This window comes from Schistocerca piceifrons, chromosome 3, assembly GCF_021461385.2.
Source record: "Schistocerca piceifrons isolate TAMUIC-IGC-003096 chromosome 3, iqSchPice1.1, whole genome shotgun sequence".
Taxonomy (NCBI): Eukaryota; Metazoa; Arthropoda; class Insecta; order Orthoptera; family Acrididae; genus Schistocerca; species Schistocerca piceifrons.
In genome coordinates, this window is record NC_060140.1 from 912816281 (window position 1) to 912837752 (window position 21472).

Below are 21472 nucleotides of genomic sequence, written 5' to 3' on the forward strand. Positions count from 1 at the left end.
GATTACAGATGTAAAGGTCTTGTGTTCAATACCTGGTCAGTCCTAGAGTGTTTATCTGTACTTACCACTTCTTTTAACTCTAGCAATGTTTGTTAGTGTAAAAAAAAAAGAAACAACGAGTTCCACTGTGGCCTGCAGACTACTGTAGGTTTGTCTCTGCGTAAGTCAGTTCAAAATTGACGAAAGACGAAGGCATACCACCTGCATTTGCATCACGCTTATAAAACACTGTAGTGTTCATAGCATCCTTCTGTTTGTACAATAAAATTACTAATAGTAGGAAATTAATAATAGAATAATACAAAAAATTTAGACTATAAAAGTTAATAAACACACAGAAAGGCTAATGCGCAAAAAGCTAAACAAAAAAACAGTTGCAAAGTTTAATGGTTACTCACATTGACGAACACGAAACGAAGCAAAAAATCGGATCGCTTGTCTACAGTTCGGAACTGTTGTCGATTAATCGTGAAATGTGTTCTATTTTTATTACAGTGAGTACGGAGCAAAGTTTGGGCGGTCTGCACCTCTTTTACATTCTATCAGCCATTCTTAGAGATTCGTTTACAGTTGACTTTGCAATGTACATAGTATATGAGTTATATGTACTAATAATAACAAAAATAATAACAGCGAAAGTAGAGATTGCAATAACGTGGACGACCGAGTGATTGCATGCTAGGATGAAGAACACACAGCTTACCTGTTTACAATAACTGTGGAGTAATACAAAGAGTGTCGTACGGAGATAAGAATTTGGAAAACGCGGTATGTGGCTATAGGAGCGGAAAGACGCGACTTGAAATCCGAGTAGAGAATTATAAAAAATGAAACTTCATTTGAGTAATGTGATGAGACATTTAACCGGTAGGGAAATTCAAAATGTGCAGAATAATTTGAGGAAAGCAAAGGTAATCGTGAAACAATACATCACACCTTTTTGATGACAGTACGTCAGAAGTTACAAATACATGACTGCACATGTGGAGAAGTGTGGGCAGTGACAAAGAAAATGAAAGAAAGCCTCCACGCAACGGAAAAACTATGTTAGAGAACGTTTACAAAACCGTAATAATGGACATGGAATTGGAATGAAAACACCTAACGAATGATGAAAACAGAATCAACATAGGTACCGTGGATAAAAGGGAAAGATTAGTGTGGTATGGCCGTTTGAGACACATGTAAGGTAGCAGAATACCTCACAAAGTAAAGGAATGGACATCTCCAGGAAGGCACAAATTAGACCTACGAAGAATGTTTCACAAAAGTTGCTTTCTTTATTTAACATATGATGTGGGCACCCTTTTTAGTAAAATTTCGAAGTTCTTCAACTGTACTCAAACACGTATAGCTGTATATAGAAATTGTTTTTATTTTGTAATTTTATTTTCAAGTATTTTACCGTTCCACTTTCTCTTTCGTTTGCAAAAGATCATCTGATGACATAAGAAAATGATGACGATACCTGCTTGTGTGATCTGAGGCTAAAATGTCAAACAAAACAAAAATCGTTCACTAACGGTCACTGTGCATCCCTGAAGCAGTACAGTTAATGTGTTGAAGTGTCAGTATTTACAATCACTAGCGCCATGGTTTCTAAGCTCTCTGAGACCATTACCTCTGAACACAGTCAGACAGTAGCTAGTACCTCCCCCCACTCCCCCTATCATCATCAATATTAGCGTCTAAATAAATTTTATAATGGCAATTTGAAAACTCTTTGATAAATGATACTTAGTGTTTGTAGGTGTTTTATTGAACCACGAAATATGAGTCAATGAGACAACCGGTATTACTAACAGCATTTCTCAGTGAATCGCTATTGCTACCTACAAGAGCTTGTCAGAAACGAAAGACAACTATCCACGTTGATGGTTCACACTTGTTCACAAAACTTCTTTCACCCACATCCTGTGCCCCATCCAATATTGATAAGTTCAGAAGTGTGCACTATGCTTATAGTTCATTATTCACATGATTACTGGACTTCTTACTTCTGAACTGACAGAAATTGGAAAACTTCAGGCTAGCAATGCTTTCTGTCTGACGATTGCCAATAATGATAACCATAATAATAACAACAATGCAGTTTAAGCCCTACAACAATGTAGTAGCCATGAAATATTCGCAGTAGGTATTATGTTTTGCTGTCAATTAGTTCGTGATGCGAAGTGAATAATCAGTATTACAGACTTAATAAATACTGATAATTGTAATGACATTTTTAAAAAAAATAGTTTCGTGGCCGAAATACAGTTGAACTCTTTTGTTTTTACTCATACAAAAAACTACATTTTAGTCCTCAGAGGATGATAACTACGCCAAGGTTGGGAACCACTGCACTAGAGACAGTAAAGAAGTGCCCTGTCTAAGATCTTCTTATTTCACATCTAGACGACTACAAAACGTGTGACAAGTAATTCTAACATAATTTTTTTTCCGAAAACTGATTGAGATGGCGTTGCAACCGCAATGTGCTATTATTTATTTTTCACAAAATAATCTCATTATACAATAATAGTTGTATCTTAAATCTTCGTTTACAAACTAAGTTATTATATGAGCAGAAACAGCAGTAAAATTTTACATGGTATTTAAATATACATATTTCTGTGCCTCTATATGCAGGTTATTAGAGTGGCAACAACATTGTTGGACATTGTTGTTCTATAAAAGTTTCGGTAGTAACACGTCATCTACGTGAGAAGACAACATTTATAGGAACAACATTAGAAAAGAAGCAGTCATTGCAGCAATGACCACCGCAAACATACTCATAACGTTCGCCACCAGAGTCGCATGACCGATTTACAATTGCACGTTCGATATGTATCGTTTGGACCCCCCGGTTTCGATAGGCAATCATTCTTGGAAATTACCGGATGTGATTTTACCGTAGACAATTATGGGTAAGAGAGCAATTACATTGAGACAGAGCTCTTTGATTGTCTGCATCGAGCTATGCATTGTGAACCAAACTGAATAATTACTTTCATTAGGTACTTCAAGATAAAGTGATGCTTCCCGTAAGTCAAAAGATCTCCTACTCAATCGTGGTGACTAATCTATAGTCTAAGAAGAGCCCTATCTGGCTAGAAGATGTATAGCACTAGTAATATGACATATCCTTGACATATGAAATATTACAAAAAAGCTGCCCTCACGTTTCAAAGTAACTCTTACTCGTTTTTGTTACCCGTTTCGCATGAGTAGTATTCATTGTGAGATAGTAGAATAGATGACATAAATACGGTATGCTCTCTAATGCTCTGACCAAGGTAGATGGTTTCGCTTTCCGTATCAAAATGCTAAAAAAACTGTTCTGTTACTGGTAAATACATGAGATATACAAATGGACGACCTGCACTTACCGTGGTTGGCGTATGTCGATATGGATAGCCTATGAACTTGAATTTCACAATTTCACGAAGCAATTCATCAAATAATGAACAAAAAGCACATTTTTATGGAACATGAAGCTAAGCGCTCTGCAGAGACAATACACTGCGCACTTACAAAACATTTTAGCAAAATAAACGTAATTGTCAAAGATAACGTGTGATGTACGTGTATGTCTTTGCTGTTGCCTATTGTCTGTAGATTCCCTGTGCCTGAGGTGAATCTTCTATTGAAAAAAGAAAATATTTAGAAACAACTCTAATTTTTATCTAACATTGTTAAAGAAGAAAATTCAAAACTGAAATATATAAATTTTGTGTGTGATGAAATCATTTTTAAAAGGCAAAAAATTAAAGCCTATATTGTCTTTATATACACACAATACATAACGTATTCCTAATAAATTAAATGCGTTTATAGTGGCAAGAAAATATTCACAACTAAAGAGATGTTGCTCGAAAAGCACGGTAGCAGTCGATACGTTCTTAGCTATGAAAATCACGAAATTGCGTCAAATTAAAAAAAAAGATAGATAGAAACTAACAGATGATAAATAAAGATTAGAACATAAATGTCAGAAAGGATAGGGAATCTCTTCATATACGAGATTTAATATTTTCTTTTCGAATTGAACTGAAGGTTTCCCGTAAGTGAGTAAGCTAAGGAATTTCATTATAAGGTTTAGTTTGTGGCGACTTTCTAGTATGCCCGAACTGTAAAATAATACGTAGTTGTTCAGAATAATTTTTATTACTCTCACACTCGAAAACACAACGATAAACATAAACAACTCTAAGTCACTATGCCAACCTCGGCAAAGACTATACTCTAATACGTGAGCGATACGATCGCGCTAAACTCACGTGGCAAAGAATGTCCAAGTGTTGCCACAAGTTTCTGTTTACATTCAGCTACTAAACAACATACAGAATATGGAGAGTCGCTGACCACGATGCACTAAGTTCTTAATTTAGCATCGGTAACGGAGTCTGATTAGGGGACACAATTTCTACAACGCTCTACAGCTTTAATGTGGAAACAACTATTTGGAAACTCAAAATATCTGTCTACATAGATACAAAGACCTAGGTAGGTGGGTATGTCGATGAAGTAACATTTATTGGCAGAAGAAGAGGCTCACTACAGAAAACAATGATCGAGCTAAAGGAAGCCTCACAGAGTCTTTGCCACTAGTCGAATGGAAACCAAGACGAAAAATAATAATCTGAATAAATTATCAACAGCAGAATTCAATTTTATATATGTGAATGTGTAGAATTTAATTAAAGAGAAAGTTGAAAAGTGGAAGAAATGTAGAGGCTTTATATAAGGGAAGAAAACTTGAGGTGGTGATCAGATGTGAGATGTTATACTGCGAGAAGAACTTCACAGAGCACTGAAATCTCTAAGTGGAAGCAATGCCCTGGAGTAGACGACATTCCCTCAAAGTTATTGAGGTCCTTGAGCGAGCCAGCCATGACAAAACTAACCTGACTAGAGAGGGTTCGAGTGATAAAACACACAATGAGGCATCAAAGAAGAGTGCATTTGATACTGTAGGGAGGTATTTATAATAATGCTATAATTATCCACAATTTGTTTTGTAGTCATCTCTAGTATAACTTTTTTCTCTCGAGAAGAACCCTGACCAGATCCCCTCCTTCCCCTCTTCTCTGTTTGCCACCCATTCCCTTCCCTCCCCTTCCCTCTTCTCCCCACCCCTACACTCATAAACATGTCCCCTCCCTTTCACCTCCACCCGACTTTCATCCCCTCACCTCTTACCGCCAACATTACATCTCCTCCGCTTCAACTCCAACCTCTTCAATCCCATCTCTTCCCATTCCGTCTGCGGCCCTGTCATTACCCCTATTTTTTGTGGTCCTGTCGTCATCGCTAGTACAACATTTTTGGCTCTGCAAAGCCTTTTCCCAGAGCCCTTGCACCTCTTATTTTCCCTTCTCTTATCTACGGTTATTCCAGTCACGTTACTGTTAGATTTTCGATCTATTGCAGTATATCCGTGTCCGTAACAAAATATGTCATATCCCTTAAAGGCAGAGTGTACGTCATTTTCAGTACTAACAGAGACGTTTTTCTATTGTATCAGTCTTGGTGCCACTCTAAATTAACCCACGAATACGCGTGGTATAACGGGCTACTTAGACGATGCTATATTTGCGCCTATTTAAATCACCCAGTGAAGTACACAGATCAAAAAACGTTTTGCATCACCCCGGTTCCCCGAACTCCCGAAGATAGACGTTGACTGTGGATATTGTATCATACACAAAGTCCCTTTGACTGTTCAGGGATGTCCCTAAACCCGCCCATCGATGTGAACAACCATGCACGAGCAGCGCCTATTAGACGGACGGGGTTCGACAGCCGATCAGGTCCAATCATTCCATCAGGAAGGAGGTACACGGCTCGTGTTGTCTGTAGGTCAACCATGCGTAGACGGTCAATACCGTGGTTCGATCGCGTCCGCATTGTTACTTTGTGCGAAGAAGGGCTCTCAACAAGGGAAGTGTCCAGGCGTCTCGGAGTGAACCAAAACGATGTTGTTCGGACATGGAGGAGATACAGAAAGACAGGAACTGTCGATGACATGCCCCGCTCAGGCCGCGCAAGGGCTACTACTGCAGTGGATGACCGCTACCTAAGGATTATGGCTCGGAGGAACCCTGACAGCAACGCCACCATGTTGAATAATGCTTTTCATGCAGTCACAGGACGTCGTGCTACGACTCAAACTGTGTGCAGTAGGCTGCTGCATGCCCAGCTTCACTGCCGACGTCCATGCCGAGGTCCATCTTTGCAACCACGAATCCATGCAGTGCAGTACAGATAGCCCAGGATTGGCATCACGTTCTCTTCACCGATGAGTGTTGCATATGCCTTCAACCAGACAATCTTCGGAGAGGTGTTTGGAGGTAACCCGGTCAGGCTGAACGCCTTAGACACACTATTCAACGAGTGCAGCAAGTTGGAAATTCCCTGATGCTTTGGGGTGGCAGTATGTGGGGCCGACGTACGCCGCTGGTGGTCACGGAAGGCGACGTAACGGCTGTACGATACGTGAATGCCATCGTCCGACCGATAGTGCAACCATATGGGCAGCATATTGGCGAGGCATTCGTCTTCATGGACGACAGTTCGCGCCCCCGTCGTTCACATCTTGTGAATGACTTCGTTCAGGATGACGACATCGCTCGACTAGAGTGCCCAGCATGTTCTCCAGACATGAACACTATCAAACATGCCTGGTATAGATTGAAAAGAGCTGTTTATGGACGACGTGAGCCACCAACCACTTCGAGGCATCTACGCCGAATCGCCGTCGAGGATTAGGACAATCTGCACCAGCAGTCCCTTGATGAACTTGTGGATGGTATGCCACGAAGAATACAAGCATGCATCAGTGCAAGAGGACATGCTACTGGGTATTAGAGGTACCGGTGTATACAACAATCTGGACCACCACCTTTGAAGGTCTGGTACTACATACAGTGCGTGGTTTTCATGAGCAATAAAAAGGGTGGAAATGATGTTTATATTGATCTCTAATCCTATTTGTTCTACAGGGTCCGAAACTCTCAGAACCAAGGTGATGCAAAACCTTTTTTGATGTGTGTACATGGATAGATATACTTACCTATCAGATTGGCAGTGTTATATCTTTTGACATTTTAATGAGAATGCTTGATAGGTGGAAGGCAAACCTCCTATGACTTCTATTACTTGAAAAGGAATTGTAATGTCCACTTACGCTAACGGTCTAGGATTTGTGGAAGCTATTGTAAACCCAAATGGAGTTATTTCTCCTCATGTTGGCTCTGATACAGCAACGAAGAACAGTTCCTTTTGATTAGTGTCCAGAGCCGTAGTGGAGACGTTAAAGATTTAATGTTCTATGAAAGTTCTCGCGCTTCTTATAATATTAAAAATACAAAGGTCGAGGGGCATCCCCAGGTGGTTCTGCCATTTTGTCTTCACTCATGCTTCTTTCGTTGGTAGTAACGATTCGTTAGTGTGCTGGGCAAGTCAATTCCAAAGTGAGAGAGAGGCTTAACTAAGCACTGACAATGTTGAAACCAACCCTCGGATGGGACACCTTTGTTTCCCTCACTTGACAGTAAATGTAGTTGTCATAGGATATCACAACTTACAGATAAATGATAAAGGAAGAAAAAGTCGCCTGATGTATTTGCGTGGGGAACCGTGAGTAGTCATTCAGACACCAAACCGGAAACTACTTTTTTCCTTCACTCAAGATGATCCCTCTCCATCTTATGTGTCTCTGTTGAGTGCAAATGACTGTAATCAGAATGTGGATAATGTGGTATCATGATAGTGTGGTATGAAGATTGCGTTGCATGATGATGAGAGACGGGAGAGCGAGAAACCCAGAGCTGGCACATAGTCTGCTCCTCTCGAATACCGTCCGTAGGACAGTTCATTTTAGTTTTCCCAGTATGACGTGTAGGTCACCGTGTATAGTGTCACATGCCCTCAATCCCTGAGAACTGTGAAGAGCTTTAAAATTCATCGAGAGCTTTGGGACAATGCGTAGTTATCAGAATCATTAGGCGGTTTTCTGCGGTTAGAGACTCGATTACAGTATGCTGTTTTTCATGCACCGACAACTTATGTTGCACACCGCCATTTTAGACGCTTCAATTCGGAGCCCTCTAGCGGCCGTGAGTGCAACTTGCATCAGCGGAGCGGAAAATCGACCGACTAATACGCTTTACATGTAATACATCAACCGACATTGAGAACAGAATAAAGAATTCTGAGGCAGTACTTATCAGCTCGCCCTCGTAATGTCATGTCCAGATCTAAAATAGATAACGTCCAAAATGTCACTCTCATGCTAATAAAAAGAAAGTTTGAGTTCAGTAATTGGTATTTTTCTCACTTCTAAGACATGAGGCATTTGAAATTAGCATTTAAAATCCGAGGATAAAAACAATGTTCAATGTTATTAAACTAACGACGAAGGCACTGTAGATAATGCTAGACGTTTGTCCGCTAACTGTATAACCGACTTGTTTTGGAAAGAACAGAGTGACTTACCTCCCCCCTATGAGCCATGGACCTTGCCGTTGGTGGGGAGACTTGCGTGCCTCAACGATACAGATAGCCGTACCGTAGGTGCAACCACAACGGAGGGGTATCTGTTGAGAGGCCAGACAAACGTGTGGTTCCTGAAGAGGGGCAGCAGTTGCAGTAGTTGCAGGGGCAACAGTCTGGATAATTGACTGATCTGGTCTTGTAACGCTAACCAAAATGGCCTTGCTGTTCTGGTACTGCGAACGGCTGAAAGGAAAGGGAAAACTACAGCCGTAATGTTTCCCGAGGGCATGCAGCTTTACTGTATGATTAAATGATGATGACGTCCTCTTGGGTAAAATATTCCGGAGGTAAAATAGTCCCCCATTCGGATCTCCGGGCGGGGACTACTCAAGAGGACATCGTTGTCAGGAGAAAGGAAACTGGCATTCTACGGATCGGAGCGTGGAATATCAGATCCCTTAATCGGGCAGGTACGTTAGAAAATTTAAAAAGAGAAATGGATAGGTTAAAGTTAGATATAGTGGGAATTAGTGAAGTTCGGTGGCAGGAGGAACAAGACTTTTGGTCAGGTGAATACAGGGTTATAAATACAAAATCAAATAGGGGTAATGCAGGAGTAGGTTTAATAATGAATAAAAAAATAGGAGTGCGGGTAAGCTACTACAAACAGCATAGTGAACGCATTATTGTGGCCAAGATAGACACGAAGCCCACGGCTACTACAGTAGTACAAGTTTATATGCCAACTAGCTCTGCAGATGATGAAGAAATTGATGAAATGTATGATGAGTAAAAGAAATTATTCAGGTAGTGAAGGGAGATTAAAATTTAATAGTCATGGGTGACTGGAATTCGACAGTAGGAAAAGGAAGTGAGGGAAACGTAGTAGGCGAATATGGATTGGGGCTAAGAAATGAAAAAGGAAGCCGCCTGGTAGAATTTTGCACAGAGCATAACTTAACCATAGCTAACACTTGGTTCAAGAATGATGAAAGAAGGTTGTATACATGGAAGAACCCTGGAGATACTAGAAGGTTTCAGATAGATTATATAATGGTAAGACAGAGATTTAGGAACCAGATTTTAAATTGTAAGACATTTCCAGGGGCAGATGTGGACTCTGACCACAATCTATTGGTTATGAACTGAAGATTAAAACTGAAGAAACTGCAAAAAGGTGGCAATTTAAGGAGATGGGACCTGGATAAACTGAAAGATCCAGACGTTGTACAGAGTTTCAGGGAGAGCATAAGGCAACAATTGACAGGAATGGGGGAAAGAAATACAATAGAAGAAGAAAGGGTAGCTTTGAGGAATGAAATAGTGAAGGCAGCAGAGGATCAAGTAGGTAAAAAGACGAGGGCTGCTAGAAATCCTTGGGTAACAGAAGAAATATTGAACTTAATTGATGAAAAGAGAAAATATAAAAATGCAGTAAATGAAGCAGGCAAAAAGAAATACAAAGGTCTCAAAAAAGAGATCGACAGGAAGGGCAAAATGGCTAAGCAGGGATGGCTAGAGGACAAATGTAAGGATGTAGAGGCTTGTCTCACCAGAGGTAAGATAGATACTGCCTACAGGAAGATTAAAGAGACCTTTGGAGAAAAGAGAACCACTTGTATTTTTATCAAGAGCTAACTTGGAAACCCAGTTCTAAGCAAAGAAGGGAAAGGAGAAAGGTGGAAGGAGTACAAAGAGGGTCTATACAAGGGTGATGTACTTGAGGACAATATTATGGAAATGGAAGAGGATGTAGATGAAGATGAAATGGGAGATATGATACTGCGTGAAGAGTTTGACAGAGCACTGAAAGACCTAAGTCGAAACTAGGTCCCGAGAGTGGACAACATTGCATTAGAACTACTGACAGCCTTGGGAGAGCCAGTCCTGACAAAACTCTACCATCTGGTGAGCAAGATGTATGAGACAGGGGAAATTCCCTCAGACTTCAAGAAGAATATAATAATTCCAATCCCAAAGAAAGCAGGTGTTGACAGATGTGAAAATTACCGAACTATCAGTTTAATAAGTCACAGCTGCAAAATACTAGCGCGAATTCTTTACAGACGAATGGAAAAACTGGTAGAAACCGACCTCGGGGAAGATCAGTTTGGATTCCGTAGAATTGTTGGAACACGTGAGGCAATACTGACCCTACGACGTATCTTACAAGAAAGATTAAGGAAAGGCAAACCTGCGTTTCTAGCATTTGTAGACTTAGAGAAAGCTTTTGACAATGTTGACTGAAATACTCTCTTTCAAATTCTGAAGGTGGCAGGGGTAAAATACAGGGAGCGAAAGGCTATTTACAATTTGTACGGAAACCAAATGGCAGTTATAAGAGTCGAGGGACATGAAAGGGAAGCAGTGGTTGGGAAGGGAGTGAGACAGGATGTAGCCTCTCCCCGATGTTATTCAATCTGTATATTGAGCAAGCAGTAAAGGAAACGAAAGAAAAGTTCGGAGTAACTATTAAAATCCATGGAGAAGAAATAAAATGTTTGAGGTTCGCCGACGACATTGTAATTCTGTCAGAGACAGTAAAAGACATGGAAGAGCAGTTGAATGGAATGGACAGTGTCTTGAAAGGAGCGTATAAGATGAACATCAACAAAAGAAAAATGAGGATAATGGAATGTAGTCGAATTAAGTCGGGTGATGCTGCGGCCATTAGATTAGGAAATGAGACACTTCAAGTAGTAATGGAGTTTTGCTATTCGGGGAGCAAAATAACTGATGCTGGTCGAAGTAGAGAGGATATAAAGTGCAATAGCAAGGAAAGCGTTTTTGAAGAAAAGAAATTTGTTAACATCCAGTATTGATTTAAGTGTCATGAAGTCGTTTCTGAAAGTATTTGTGTGGAGTGTAGCCATGTATGGAAGTGAAACATGGACGATAGATAGTTTAGACAAGAAGAGAATAGAAGCTTTCGAAATGTGGTGCCACAGAAGAATGCTGAAGATTAGATGGGTAGATCACATAACTAATAAGGAGGTATTGAATAGAATTGGGGAGAAGAGGAGTTTCTGGCACAACTTGACTAGAAGAAGGGATCGGTTGATAGGACATGTTCTGAGGCATCAAGGGATCACCAGTTTAGTACTGGAGGGCAGCGTGGAGGTTAAAAATCGTAGAGGGAGACCAAGAGATGAATACACTAAGCAGATTCAGAAGGATGTATGCTGCAGTAGGTACTGGGAGATGAAGAGGCTTGCACAGGATAGAGTAGCATGGAGAGCTGCATCAAACCAGTCTCAGGACTGAAGACCACAACAACAAGAAGAGTGACTTAAACTCGGTCACGACCTACGAAAATGTAAGAAGTGTGCAGAAACACAACAGCAGCCACCGTCGGCTATCCAGTTACAAGAAAACATGTAACTAAAGGAGGTACGATAAAATGTATACTAAAGTACAGTGTCACTGGCGCTGTTTTTTGTTGGTAGGGCAATTCTAGCACATTAGAATAACTACTTGACATTCAGTCGAACGAGAATTTCCTAGGTTAGTGGGCAAGAAGAAGGCTGCAATGCTCAAGCATTTACTATTAACAACTATACCCAACTCTAGAGATTATGACACAAAAGGGCTATTTTCAATTCATTTGCAACGCGGGACACATCTGGGTATGGAAGAAAGGGAGCTACAATTTAAGTACTCATGGTCACCAGTTGCACTGGCTGTGGCTACGGCCTTGTGAACGAACCTTGCCGACAATCGACTGAAGTGATTTGTGGAACTTGTAGGAAACGTAAATAATGTTTCAGCTTGATTGTATAGGACGGGTTTCATCAGTTTGATTGATTTTATGTTTATCGAACGGTATGATGCTGGTTGTTGGTGATTCGAGCTTAATTTAGCGTCACGGTAACTCCAAATGTAATTACCGAGTACAAGTTCGGCAATATTTTAATTATAAGTATAAATAATTTGTTGTGTGCCTAACGGCAAAATTATCTGAATGAAGAACCACGCCAAGATTTTAAATTAAAGCAAATCAATTTTAAATGAATTAACACGAGTAACAACTCTATATTTAATTTTGTGGGCTAATAATATAATATTGTCGCCTGAAACTAAAGATGAGTTTATTAATATCGGAAGCAAAAATATTTTAATGTGTATATTAGCTATGTATTTCCTTTTAACATGGTTGATGTTAATACTACATAAGTGTAGCCGCATATAATTTTAGGTTTTCATCGTTAACTCATGCTATAATAACAAACTTATGAGTGGTGTGGAAAGTAATATAAATTAGTTTTAATGAAACGAGCGTTAATCAGAATACTTTATTCCAGAAAAGAATATTTATAAAATCCTTCATGTTACTAATGGTGCCAAGAGCAGGCATTACCTACTGGGGGGAAGAGGCTGTTAAAAATAAGTTTTTGAAAACAGACACAGTAAGCCTTTGTATTTTTTATTGACCTGTTTCGCTCTTCAGGTGAACAAGAGCTTCATCAGAGTATACAGTTTAAAGGCGATTTTCTTACTTTTAAAATATGTTAAAGTACAGAAGTAAATTGTGACACTGGCAGCGTCAAAGATTTCATCTTGGCGCTGCCAATGTCATCACTTACTACTGTACTTTACCGTACTTTAAACGTAAGTATAAGCACTATAGTACAACCAGTTTAATCTTTATAGCTGTCAGCGAAGTTAAAACTGTGTATTATGTTGATGCTCTTGTTCATTTGAATAGCGAAACCGTACAGTAAAAAATAGAAAATGCGACTTGGGGTGGTTTTCAAAACTAGGTTACTAAAGGTGTTTCCCTTAACCTCCATCTAATCTTCATTTTCCAGCCAGAGATTATAAAATACATTTTTCGATTTACCTTTCTTCATTACCCTCACGGCACACGCGTAATGCGCATATTGATAACCTTCAGCTGGTGGTGATTAAATAAACACGACTCCATAGACGTAATAATGAAGAAACAACTTGGATAACGTGCATGTATGTAATCGATTTAGTACTCAAATGTTATTGATGGATAGAGTACTCAATATTTGACACGTTTTCGCGTTTGATCTGCAGTATCATTTTATTTCCCCGGACTCCTTCCAGTTCATTCTCTCCCCGCACCAACTATTTCATAGGCGATGTGAATTCAGCAGATATGCCACAGCTGCATTACGGTTAATGAAGAACTACATATACAATTGGAAAATATAACTTTCACTACATTTTCAAGCACCCCATGAAGTGAAATGGTAGTATGGCATTATTGACCGGGAGATCAAGTCCGGAGTTGTTCGACAGCCTGGTGCAAGCCTTCAAATGAAAATTTCTACCAAGGTCGGAATTCAAACCTAGGTCTCCTGCTCAGTAGGCAGACGCGCTAAGCACTACTTGAGGGGACAGGCGACCAAAGGTTGTCAGTGCAGTTGTACAGAGCCACTGTGTCAGGCTGACATGGTGGTTAGCGCATCTTCCTAGTGAGCAGAAGCTCCAGGTTCGAATGCCACCCTTGGCACAAATTTTTATTCGTCACTTCAGTCTGCGTATATACATCATAGATATCTGAGACTTGAAAATGTCTCTGGAATCATGTAGTCTCATTTGATTACATCGCCTATGTCTGTCTTTCTGTCTTTCAGGAGGTGTAAACCGTTTCGTTGGACGCTGAGGTGGTATTCCAGCTTACCCGGAGAGTCTCTGCAATACTGTTCGAGTTTAGGTGGAATACCAAGTAGGCTGAGGTATAAATGGATATTTGGATTGATGAGGGAGGCGTGCTAAGGTAATCAGTGCAGCTGTGCAAAGCCACCGTGTCAGAGTGGCGTACTGGTCAGCACATCTGCCTAATGAGCAGGAGATCCTGGTTCGAATCCCGACCTTGGTACAAATTTTCATTCATCGCTTCAGTCTGCATACATACCGGGTGATCAAAAAGTCAGTATAAATTTGAAAACTTAATAAACCACAGAATAATGTAGATAGAGAGGTAAATATTGACAAACATGCTTGGAATGACATGGAGTTTTATTAGAACCAAAAAACAAACAAAGTTCACAAAATGTCCGACAGATGGCGCTGGACAGCAAAACGTCAGTGACTGCCCGTGACAATCGTGTATAAAAGGAGCTGTAATGAGAGAGAGAATCGCGCCCCGATGGGGAATTGAAATCCAATAAAGGAAAAAAAAAAAAAAACGCCTTCTTCTCTCCTTTGCTGTTTTTAAATGTCTTCTATTGTTTTGTTCTATGTCTTTCGGCTGAAGAGCAGCGCATATGCTGCTGCCAGCCCGCCCCGATGGGGAATTGAAATACAATAAAGGAAAAAAAAAAAAAGAGAGAGAATCAGATGCGCCAGCAGTCGCAGCATGTTGAAGTTACGTCAAAAGGCGCTTTTAGTGAAGCTGTATTATCAGAATGGGGAATGTGCTAGTTCAGCGATACGATCCTATCGCCATAGGAAGGGGATTCGAACGGGTAAAGGTCCGTGACAAATGCAGCTGTGGCGAGAAGGATTTCGAAGTTCGAAGCCACGGGCTGTTTAGACGATAGACCCCGTAGTGGCCGACCGAGCACAAGGCGTAATGCTGCTGAGGTAGTTCAGAACGAAATGGAGACTGTTGCGGGTTCGTCTATGCACGGGGAAGTCAGCGGTCGTGCAGTCGCACGTCGCACCGGAATTCCATACACTACTGTTTGGTTGGCACTTAGGCGTACTCTCCGATGCTATCTGTACAAAATCCATCGGCATCATGAACTGTTACCTGGCGATTTAGTGAAGCGGAGGGCATTTGCGGTGTGGGCGTTTCAAAAGATGGCAGAAGATGACGATTCGTTGAGTAGCGTGTTGTGGACCGACGCAGCTCGTTTCACGCTCCGAGGGTCTGTCAACGCCCACAGCTGCAGAATTTGGGCTACCGAAAATCACAGAACTGTCGTGGAAACTCCATTGCACGACGAGAAAGTCACGGTATGGGCTTGATTTACCACATCTACCGTTATCGGGCCTTTTTTTTCGAGGAAATGCGTTGTTCTGGTTTTATAACTGCTACCGTGACGGATGAGAGGTCCGCCGATATGTTACAGAATCGCATCATCCCCAGCCTGGCTGATAAACACCTGCTGGAACGTACGATGTTTATGCAGGATGGCGCGTGAAAGATCTCTTGCGCGCGTCGTTTGGTGATGATCGTGTGCTCAGCTGCCACTTTTGTCATGCTTGGCCTCCCAGGTCCCCAGACCTCAGTCCGTGCGATTATTGGCTTTGGGGTTACCTGAAGTCGCAAGTGTATCGTGATCGATCGACATCTCTAGGGATGCTGAAAGACAACATCCGACGCCAATGCCTCACCATAACTCCGGACATGCTTCAAGTGCTGTTCACAGCATTATTCCTCGACTACAGCTATTGTTGAGGAATGATGGTGGACATATTGAGCATATCCTGTAAAGAACATCATCTTTGATTTGTCTCACTTTGTTATGCTAATTATTGCTATTCTGATCAGATGAAGCGCCATATGTCGGACATTTTTTGAACTTCTGTATTTTTTGGTTCTAATAAAACCCCATGTCATTCCAAGCATGTATGTCAATTTGTACCTCTCTATCTACATTATTCCGTGATTTATTCAGTTTTCAAATTTATATTGACTTTTTGATCACCCAGTATATCACAGATGTTTGAGACTTGAAATGGCCTGTGTAACCATATAGTTCCACTTTCTATTTGACGTCAGTTCGCCGACTTCGATGAAGATGAGAGGAACTGATTGGGACAACACAAACACCCATTCGTCGAGCGAAAGAGATCTCCGTCCCGGCCGAGCCCCCCCCCCCCCCCCCCCACCGTCAACTGCCCCGCCCGATTTAGAGGAAGACGCGTTAACAAATAGAGGACAAGCTTTGGACTGATCAGCCAATGCAAAGCTTTAGTAACAGTGGCGCTAAACTTACCAAAATAAAAGTGCATTATATTCAAGTGTTCCCATTACTTTGTTGACCCTCTGTAATTTTGTACAAACACAGTAAGTCGAGCGGCGACACTGCGCTAAGGACGGACACGCCCACAAACATTGGAAACCGTAAGGTAAAACGACGACGTGAAGCTATTCCGCCAGTAATTCAACTATTAATTCTGAAATTATCTGCTCCGGGCAATTGTCCAAACAGTTTCGTAATGACACGTTCCCGAGCCGTAATTGGCTCCACACATTGTCTGCTGTGACCAGTCGGCCTTGGTGAGGCGGTGCCCAGGAGCTATTACGGTCCTCCTAGGTCCCGCTCCGCCGCAGCACGCCAAGGAGTGACCAACCACTGACCCTCCCGCTGGCGGGGCACCAAGGACGGGAAGTGCATGGGGGGCCCACACGAACGAGCTGTACTTGACATTTAATCTCAATCTGCCGTTTTGTAATCTAATTTATGTTAATATTTTCTCGGGATATGTTTGTCGCAGAGCTACGTTTCGCAACCGCTCCGCGACAGGAGGAAGGTGCCCGTGTTCCTGATCAGTCATGTCCGAAGGCGAGGTGACGGCTGTCCAGGGACACGTGTTCGGGAGAAAACTCATTTTCCGTTTCGCTCTCGTACCTACACGTCCTTAGACGGATGTGTTATCTCTGTTGTTTGGACAGGTTACAGGGCGTCACCTCTTATAATGATGTATTAGTCGTACTTCGCAGCAGTTTCGGAAAACGTTGCTAGGAATAGAGGTAGCCTCCAAAATCCTCACTCGACCGATTACTGAGCCCTACTCGTCAGTCTGTAAATCTTACCTAGGTAAGATTAGTGAAGGAGACAGAAAAGAGCGTTGCGCTTCGTCACCAAATAGTTTGGTGAGCGCGCGAACTGTAAGGAGCTGCTCGTCATACTGCACTTGCAAACGCTACAAGAGAGGCGTTGTGCATCACAGAGATGTTTACTGTTGAAATTCCAAGAGCGTGTTTTACAAAAGATGACAGGCTATATGTTACACTACTGGCCATTAAAATTGCTACTCCAGGAAGATGACGTGCTACAGACGCGAAATTTAACCGACAGGAAGAAGATGCTGTGATATGCAAATGATTAATTTTTCAGAGCATTCATACAAGGTTGGCGCCGGTGGCGACACCTACAACGTGCTGACATCAGGAAAGTTTCCAACCGATTTCTCATACATAAACAGCAGTTGACCGGCATTTCCTGCTGAAACGTTGTTGTGATGCCTCGTGTAAGGAGGAGAAATGTGTACCATCACGGTTCCGACCTTGATAAAGGTCGGATTGTAGCCTACCGCCATTGCGGTTTATCGTATCGCGACATTGCTGCTCGCGTTGGTCGAGATCCAATGACTGTCATCAGAATATGGAATCGGTGGGTTCAGGAGGGTAACACGGATCCCAACGGCCTCGTATCACTAGCAGTCGAGATGACTGGCATCTTATCCGCGTGGCTGTAACGGATCGTGCAGCCACGTCTCTGTCCCTGATGGGGACGTTTGCAAGACAATAACTATCTGCACGAACAGTTCGACGACGATTGCAGCAGCATGGATTATCAGCTCGGAGACCATGGCTGCGGTTACCCTTGACGCTGCATCACAGACAGGAGCGCCTGCGATAGTGTACCCAACAACAAACCTGGGTGCACGAATGGCAAAACGTCATTCTTTTGGATGAATTCAGGTTCTGTTTACAGCATCATGATGGTCGCATCCGTGTTTGGCGACATCGCGGTGAACGCACATTGGAAGCGTGTATTCGTCATCGCCATACTGGTGTATCATCCGGCGTGATGGTATGGGGTGCCATTGGTTACACGTCTCGGTCACCTCTTGTTCGCATTGACGGCACTTAGAACAGTGGATGTTACATTTCAGATGTGTTAAGATCCGTGGCTCTATCCTTCATTCTATCCCTGCGAAACCCTGTATTTCAGCAGGATAATGCACGACCGCATATCGCAGGCCTGTACTGACCTTTCTGGATACAGAAATTGTCGCCTGCTGCCCTGGTCAGCACATTCTCCAGATCTCTCACCAACTGAAAACTTCTGGTCAATGGTGGCCGAGTAACTGGATCATCACAATACGCCAGTCACTACTCTTGATGAACTGTGGTATCGTGTTGAAGCTGCATGGGCAGCTGTACCTGTACACGCTATCCAAGCTGTGTTTGACTCAATGCCCAGGCCTATCAAGGCCGTTATTATGATCAGAGGTGGTTGTTCTGAGTACTGATTTCTCAGGATCTATGCACCCAAATTGCGTGAAAATGTAAACACATGTCAGTTATAGTATAATATATTTTTCCAATGAATACCCGTTTATCATCTGTATTTATTCTTGGTGTAGCAATTTTAATGGCCAGTAGTGTATTTCCTCCCACACATGTACCGCTAAATGATCACAGTGGGAAAATAAGAGAAAATCACGCTCACATGGAGGATTACCGATGATCTTTCTAGCAGCCCATGGTAATATGCAGCCATTTCGCGACATCTGAGGGCTCTTCCTGCTTATTACCGCTGAGGCTTTTCCCTTCTGACCTGAAACGGTAGTTAGTTGCATCTTAGCAATCAGGATCCGTTTGTTTTGCGGTTTTTTTCTTTTTATTAAATCATTCTCCTGAACATGGAGGTGTGGTAGCACTTCTCCACAGTGAGAACCTGCATCACCGAGTTTTCTTCAGCGGCTGGTTACAAACAGTGCGTGTGCTGCCACGGCCGATTTCTCCACCTGTCCCAGCCCGCAATGCCGATTATGTTCGATGATACTGGTACTGATGGATCGTCCGTTAATTTTACTGTACACTTATCCATACGTACTTGTCATGCGGTGTCCACCCGACAATGTGAGAGACTCCTTTCCGTCCTTTGCCCATCTGAGACACTTTCTGAAGTTCTCGATCAGTATGTAAATAGCTTTTACGCCATGGAAAAATGGAAATGAGCGTTTAGCGTCATTGGCCGGGACAGGTCCGGCCGCCTTGGTGCAGGTTTTACTACAGCCAACGCCAAATTGGGCGACCCGCGCGCCGGATGGTATTGAAATGATGATGAAGACAACACAACACCCAGTTCCTGAGCGGCGAAAATCCCCGAACCAACCGGAAATTGAACCCGGGCCCTGAGGACGGCAGTCCGTCACGCCGACCATTCAGCTATCGGGGCGGACAGCTTCTACGTCATGACTGCGTAACATACGGCGGCCCTGTCCGCCTTCCTAAGGATGTATGGCAAAAAGACCATACCCCCCAGTTCTTCTTCTGATGTATCAGTTCACTGAATGTTAGGTTTCGTAACACTTCTTGCTCAGATAGTGCGGAACCGATTGTTCCCCGGAAGGCATTCGAGGTGTTGCATCTCGCTTAAGAGGCGTTTCGGCTCATTTATTCGTCTTGTGGCTTGGGCTGGGGTGATAATTTGAAAGATTGTGCGTGTATCGGTCCGCGTGTGTACATTTTCGATGCACACTGTCGCCCAGGTTACCGGCATTGCTGCTTAGGATAATCTCTAGACAGAGTAGATGATGATCCTTTTCTACCTCCATAGTAAATTCATTGTCGTCTTGAAGACTGTTAAGATATCTTAGTGTCACCGAGCTGTTCCTCAACATTGGTGCACATGACAAAGGGGTAGTTGGCGTGCTTGGACCACACCATAGGTTTACAAGGTATCAAGTCCAGCGCCTGACTTTCGGAATGATTCATGAAGAAATTGGTAGCCATAGTACTAAGTGGACTACCAATGGCGATGCCCTCCAACTCTCTATAGAAATCGACATTACAGATAAAGTAGCTTGGGCTCAGACATGCACGAAACAGCTTAGTGATGTACTGATGGAAAATGGAGCCTGTCTGCTGCAGAGACTCCTGCCTCCAGTGGCCGTTCATGTAACAAGGAGATAACCACCGTAGGAATGACCAAAAAAAGATCTTGAGCCGTCGACACCGAAGGCACATATAATGTTCAGCTGCGGTCTTGACTCTAGTCGGCCACCAGCAATGAAGGGTGAATTTATGACAATACGAGACACTCGTGCTGGCGAGTCTCAAAAAAAAAAAAAAAATAAATAAAATCATCAAATGGACGCCAAGCGAGCATCCTGAGACGAAATCCAATAGGAGACACCTAATATGAACTTTACTGTATTACGGGTATGCAATACACTGTAATGAATAAAGTAGTAAACAACATTATATAAGAGCCCTTTAAGTTAACTTAATTTTGTTACAGTGTGTGGAGAGGAATCAGGGTAGATTATCAAGCAAATTAGGATTATTTTCTGGACGTATCAAACCATTCCAGGTTCAATATGGATTAAAGAGTACACACTTTTCCTGTATGTTCATTTAACGTGCGTCATCCCTGAGAGTTAACTTGGGCCAAGTATTCTAACTCTCGTTCTCAGTGAACCTGCTTTGTTTCTTCAGACCACGTGTTGCCAGGTTTTAACGGTGGTTTCTCACATCAACGTTTGTGTGTCCCAAGTTCCTTCCTGGAGTCTTCGTTTTCGATCGTCACTTCTTAAAGATGCAACAGCATGCCCCTTGGCTTCGTTCTCCACAGAATAATAAAGTATTCGCTTTGTCAGTTTTATTGTGTGATAATAGAATATATACTCATTATCTTCAACTGAAACCGCGTAGTATAGATTCATATTATAAAGATTTTTTTAAAAATTTTGGATATCTTGTGATCTGTAGTGCTTTTTGTGTCATGGGCCAGGGGTTCACTCAAATATAAATTAATAACAGAAAAAATACCAGAGATTATCCATATCCTCATTCCAAGTTACATACACTTGTTTGTTCCAGCCCACTGGCCCTTAACCAGTACTTTCGACTGATACTCCAGCGGTAGTTATCCTGAATGCATTTAGTGTAACGTTGTCTATGGTTTTCAATTTAAGCAGTCACTCAAAACATGTTTAGATCTATTAGAAGTGTGTCTTTTCTTGTTGATTCTGGTTTTGTACAGCACTGGATTCATATAAAAAATTATTTCGGAAAAACGTTGGTATCTCGCCCCCTCTCAGAAAA